This window comes from Penaeus chinensis, chromosome 3 (assembly GCF_019202785.1).
Source record: "Penaeus chinensis breed Huanghai No. 1 chromosome 3, ASM1920278v2, whole genome shotgun sequence".
NCBI lineage: Eukaryota > Metazoa > Arthropoda > Malacostraca > Decapoda > Penaeidae > Penaeus > Penaeus chinensis.
In genome coordinates, this window is record NC_061821.1 from 133,895 (window position 1) to 140,374 (window position 6,480).

General features: G+C 41.7%; 1 long non-coding RNA gene across 1 annotated transcript; it reads left to right on the forward strand.

Annotated features, from left to right (window-relative positions):
- Positions 1-1,097: 1,097 nt before the first annotated feature.
- LOC125038503 lies at positions 1,098-2,420 on the forward strand. The gene is made up of 3 exons (XR_007116059.1): positions 1,098-1,222; positions 1,596-1,998; positions 2,289-2,420. It is a non-coding gene; the product is annotated as an uncharacterized LOC125038503 (long non-coding RNA).
- Positions 2,421-6,480: the final 4,060 nt, after the last annotated feature.

Below are 6,480 nucleotides of genomic sequence, written 5' to 3' on the forward strand. Positions count from 1 at the left end.
ACGGCACTTAGAAGGAGGAATACAATTCGTTCGCCGTGAGAAACGTGGCCATCATGGACCGCCCGGGCTCATCTGAAGGCCGCTGTATGTAAGTGTGAGCTGTTCGTCTGTTTGCTAGCTAGCGGTCCACTGTCACCTAGCCAAGGACTCAGCAGTGGGTTGCAAGATGTGACTGAAGAAGACCAATCAGGAGGTGCCTGAAGGATGTGAGATGACCCAACCTCGTTGTTGTGTGCTGTCTTAGGTTTGGGTCAGGGCCACAAAACCGCTTTTCTGACCAAATGTTGCACGCTGCATTCCTGGATTCTTTTTCTTCCAACATTGCAACTGTGACAACGGGATCCACTCACCATGTGAGATTTAACTGCTCTCCTTTCGGATTCTTTCTCTGTGACTGAGATAGCAGTTTACAGGCGGCATTGGGTTAAAGTGTACCCTATATACAATTATCCCGGGCCTTTGACAGTTGTGTTAAATATATATATATATATATATATATATATATATATATATGTGTGTGTGTGTGTGTGTGTGTGTGTATGTGTGTGTGTGTGTGTGTGTGTGTGTGTGTGTGTGTGTGTGTGTGTGTGTGTGTGTGTGTGTGTGTACATATTTATCAATACATATATATATATATGTATATATATGTATGTATACATACATATATATATATATTTTAACACAATACATATATATATGTGATTGTATGTATATATATATATAAATATATATATATACGTATATATATACCATCACTGTTAATTACCTTTGATTTACTTTATGAATTCTCAAAATTCCAGTGAAGTGCACTGATTTTCCAGTTTGCATATTAACATTATATTCTATCAAAAAAGTCATGATCCGCATGACGCTATTCATGAGCCCATTCTTGTTTACTTTCAAGGTAATGTTCATGTTCTAGTGCTCTATTCTAAATACTTCGCTCTTTCCTTACATATGCCCCTCTGCCATTCCTGTTAGCAGGGGACTAAGTAAGAATGTGCATGCATACACAAACACGCACATACACACATGCGCGCACACAGAGACCGAGAAGGCCTGCAGAAAATGCTAATCCACTGCCTCTCCCCAGAGCACCTGCAGCAGCAGCATCCTGGTGGGGCTCTTCGCCATCATCGGCGGCGGCGCGGCGTGGTGATGATCCTCGAAGGGTCTGCCAAGGGACCACTTCTCATCGGCCTCGGGCTCGTTGTGTTTGGGCGTGAGTATCCATGCACATGCAGTTAACGTGTATATCCACAAGACTATCTAAGTAGTACAAGCGCGCGTACGCCACTTATGCACATTAAGAGACACCACCGCGACCAACCAAAAGGGTTTATCCATGTAAACATCTCTAAATTATGCACACGCCAGAAACCAAAAAGTATATCTTGATCGTATGCCCCCATTATGCACCTTGATAGTACTGTACTTTATATTCTAGATAGTATTTAAACATGAATAAAGATCTCAAATCCATGTGAATCATGCTATTTCGCTGTTTGGATACCTGTTATGGATTCATGACATTTCCATTAACGTGTCACTCTCTCTATAGTGCTAATCTTCCTGGCATCTGGATTCGGCTTCAGGAAATTCCTGACCTTCCGCAAGAAGCAGTGGAATCTAATCAAGGGAGAGGCCCAAAGTTTGGTCTTGGAGGAAGGAGAGTTCGAAGTCCTCGTTGTGAAGGACGAAACAGAGCGACCCCCTGCTGGCCTTTGTCCCAAACGACGGGAGCGTCGCCGAAATCCCAGCCGGCTACCCCAACCACAGGGAAACGGAAACGGCAGAGCCCCTCACCATCAAGATGCGGCCAGGGCTCATGCTGGTGAAGGAGCTGAAGGGGAAGGAAGGGATACCCGGAGATGTCGTCGAATCAGAAGCGAGCTCTGTTCTTCTTCCAGTTGGGAAGCTGCCTCATTGTTGCATCCATCATCGGTCTGGGCATCTCGTTTGGCAAGTCCTTCTACCGCGGACTTGCAATTACAGGAGGTAGTGTAATTATATGAAACGTCGTTATATCTCATACACTAGTAATTTTTGTAGTGTACCATCTTCGACTAATGAACATTGCCACTAAGGGTGTTGTCCCGAGCCACAGTTCCATAACTCGTGCTTATTTACCATAGTTTTGCACTGTGGGTATGAATGGGAGACAAATTAGATTTTATTCTTGGAATTAAATGACGGTTTAGTAAAGGATCAAATATGATATCTTGCAAAAAAAATAACCCATATAGTGACTTTAATTCTGTCTCTTCTTGTTCTCTCTGTCTCAACAGCTGTGATATTTATCCCTGAGGCCTTGTTTGCCCTCTGGTTCTACGCTGCTTTTATCAAAGGGCGACGTCAGCATGACTATCCCTGATTTAGAAGACCAGACTGTCAGAAGTAGATCTTACACATGTTGCCCCCAAATGCTAGAGATTTTACATCGATGTATAGATCTCCTGATAATATGTGTCTATGATTGCGTATAATTGTATACATGTAGATATACGATTATTTTTACATCTTATGAATGTGGTTTTATTTCAGACATTGGGCTCACTGTAATATTTACTTGCAATACATTTGTGTTGTATCCTTTCGTGTACTTGTTTGCTTAACTAGGGATAGAAAGTATAATCTATTCATCTTCAGTGAAAATATTGTTAAATTAGCCATATATATTCTAGAACATCTACCTTGTTCACATCAGCATTACCAAAACCATGTGCAGTCAATAGAGATTTTCAAAAGTTGATATATCATCTTAAGTTCTAAAAAACCTTATTCGGTAACGACCATGTAAGACTCGACGAGAGTAGTGCGGCAGGTTGCTAGTGAGGACCAAGAGTATCAACTGCCTATAGCAACGGTGTCTGCAGATAATTGCACCAACATCACTCTCAAGAGGTGACCTGTCTGCTTCAATTCTATGCTGTGAGGGACAGGCAGGCTATCTGGCACGGTTTGGTGAAGCAGGGAGCCGTCCGCCTCGTGATACAGGAGGCTCTGCATTGTCAGGTCGCAGCCAGTCTCCACATAGGTCTTCAGGAACTTGACAGCATGTTTGGAGGGCAAGGCAGGTAGTATGCTGGTCTGGAATGGAAGGTAACCTGAAGTACTTTTGTGTTGCCTGCGACCCCTGCAACACACACTCCATCTCAATCAGCTGAAGCACTTGTCTTGACCCCTTCCTCAGAGTATCCTTTCCTGTACATGGTGACCGACTTGTTCAAGCTTGAGGGGCATGTTTACCTAGTATATGCTCACAGGTGTATGGGCTGTATGGAGATTGGTCACTTGGTACATGACGCTACATCTGGCATGATAACAGCTTTGTTCTGCTAGTACTTTGCACGATAGGGCATCCCAGATGGCGGCACCACCTGGCTATTGATGAGGTGTGCAAGTTCTTGACAAAGTGGAGTGTTGTGATGAGAACGTCCTCTCCCCACTTCACACAATCAAATGGCCGGGCCGAAGCAATGGTCAAGTCGGCCAAAAGGCTGTTGCTACATGCAAACACAGGGTCTGGAAGCAGCCTAGATTCAGACAAAGTCTTTAAAGCTCTGTTGCAGTATTTTAATACTTATTCCTGGGAGGTAAATAAGTCGCCTGCGCAGCTGGCCACAGGCCGTCAGCTGCGATATGAAATACCAGTGCACAGCCAAGGTGGACAGACACTGGCAGCAGGCTCTATGTGCATGAGAATTGGCAACAGACCGACATCACGCGAACAGCAGGGAACAGCAAAGACCCTGATGCCCAGTACAACGTGTGTAAACAAAACTAAGCAACAAACATTTGAGAAAGACATGGCATGGTTATAGAGGCCCTTCCGCATCGCCAAGCTGTTTGGCAGTGGTCGACTTTCGATTTAGTCACAGACACACCCATATGGTGTATGGTGTGTGTTTGGGCTCTAAATGCAAATTCTGTTTATCATTGTTGTTGTTGTTTTTTGTGTATGTGTGTGCCAAATTACTAAGCGGCGAGGTATATGTATTATCTATTATGCTCTCTTTATTGGTCAGATATTTTAGGTCAGTGGGTATAATAATATCTTGGGGATAAGAGGCAGCGGCGGCCCACTGATGATGAAAATGACAAATAATGTTTAATAATCAGTTTGTAAGATAAAAAACAATATAAATGAATAGAACACATTTATTTATGGGTTTCTACCAGTTTTATTGGATCGTGATTAAGGCGATCTAGAGAGAAATCTCTAGCCATAGACAGTCATTGGAGAGAATTGATGTTTTCTCATTTTCTTTGCTATTGGACTTCCATTGTGGTAATATGCTTATAAATCTTCTAAAATATCATTATATAACTGTGGGTTGTGGTAATAAAGCGAGTTATGATAATGAAGTGAGTTGTGAGTGCTATGTTGTGATGCCATTACATACAGGTTGTGATGCCAGTATTATCGTACGTATGTTGTCATAATTATGATTATATTATACACACTGCCTTCTGTGTGATATGTTACGCCATGTGAAATATAGATTATGTTTAGTTTATATTATATCATATATTATATATTGTTATATTGTAGTGGACCGCCTGTGTACGTCCCCCACGGTCCCCTACATATCCTTTCGCCTACACCCCCCCCCCCTTTCGAGATGAAGAACGATGTCCACCCTCGCTCCACGGAGGAGGTCGCAGCCTCGTACGCCTCCTAGATCTCCCAAAACCCCTGTTTTTATCCCCCGGGGGTGAGGATGCCCGGCGCGGTGAGGAAGCTGCGGCAACAGAAAACGGGAAGCCCACCTTGAGCGACTTACCTGTGCGGCCTCGTCACCTTTGTTAATGTTTTATTTGCTTTATTTTGTTTTAGTTTGTTTTCGTCTTTTAATAAACTTTTTACATAGTGTTTTACACGGACCTTAATTTGAAAAGAGACCACCAAAAATGAACTTCTAAAGAAACTTTTAAACTTTATTAGTCTATTAGTCTTTCTTATTATAATTTTATCTTAACTTTATTGTGAATATTTTACCTTCTATTTGTTTCATGTTTACACCGAACAGGTTATGAGTTTATTTTACTATGTACACGATGGTTCTTTTTTATTATTACTATTTATTTCATAGAACTTTTATTCATCTTATGAATAAACTTTAAGGATATTTTTATTATTATAATAAGAACATTTTAATGTAAATTGTAAGTTTTTTATATATGCAAGTCTTATGAGAACAAAAACTTAGTTTCGCGGGCCGAGGTGACAATGGAAAGCCCCGGCCCTTCAAGTAGGGCGGTCCGAGGTCGAGAGCAGTTGAACTGCTGGACTGTGGTTGTGGTGTTCAGGGTAAGGTGGTCTCGGAAATATAAGAAGTTTTTAAGTTGCATTATACGTGAGAGAAGGTGGTTCTCGTTTTAATGTTTGTGCTTCGTGTTCTACAGTGTTTTATGTTTATTTCGTCTTTTGTGTTTTAATGTTTGTTTTACTGTGCCATGTTTTCGTTTTAGCCTTGTTTTACAAAATAAATAGGCAATTTTATAATAACTTTTGATAAGTCCCTGACTCTTTGTAAGAAGGAAGGCTGAATAACGCCTCAACATATTTTAGTTTTTATAGTTTACAAGACCAACAATCAAAAACCCTAGAGTATAGATGAAGCATCTATACACGCCTCTCCTCGGGATTCTAACCACGCCTACCTCACTTCGGCTCATTTCCACAACTACACTTCTCACACACACACACGCGCATACACACTTTTGTCGCTCCTTTCCACACTTCTTCTGACCTTGCATCCCTTCTTACACCATACACTCGTTCCCGAACGTACCAATCGGGTGGTGGCAGTGACGCCTTTACACACTTTTAATGAGCCTGGGGAACGTTGCAAGTAATGAACGCTACAATATCACCAGTGTTAAAGAATGAGATTCCCTGTACGGTTTATAGAGTACAATATTTTATTTTGTCTCTGTAGTCACACGTCTGGCAGCAACACTCTCTGAAGGAGCCTGGCATGTGGGGCAGAGGGACATGGGGAGTTTCATTTTATTTTTGTCAGAGCTGATCTCCAATGAACCTACTTTAGTTTTCATCAGGGTTTTCTTCACCCTAAAGTATCGTAGAGAAACACCGAACTACATAAGACGAACAGTAACAATGCATGAAGCTTTAAAATATCTTTAAAAGTTATTTGATGTCTCATAGAAATCTAATTTGACTCTATTTTACTTGGTTGACATATCAATCTAATTAGGAATTGTGTAACATTATCGTTATTATGTTATCCTTGTTTGTAATTTTTTCTACCTCAAGAGCCATTTTCTGGAATATTACCTTTTTTAAGGAATGGGCTTATTGTTTACCAGAATGGTCTAGTATCTCTTTATGGAGTGTTTGTGTGGGTGTGAGTGCCCACAGATATGGCTGGTTGCTGGAGTTGAAGTGGCGATCAATGGGGGAGAGATAGGCTCCCCAGTCGTCGAAGGACTGGGCAGTCCGATTTGCAGCTG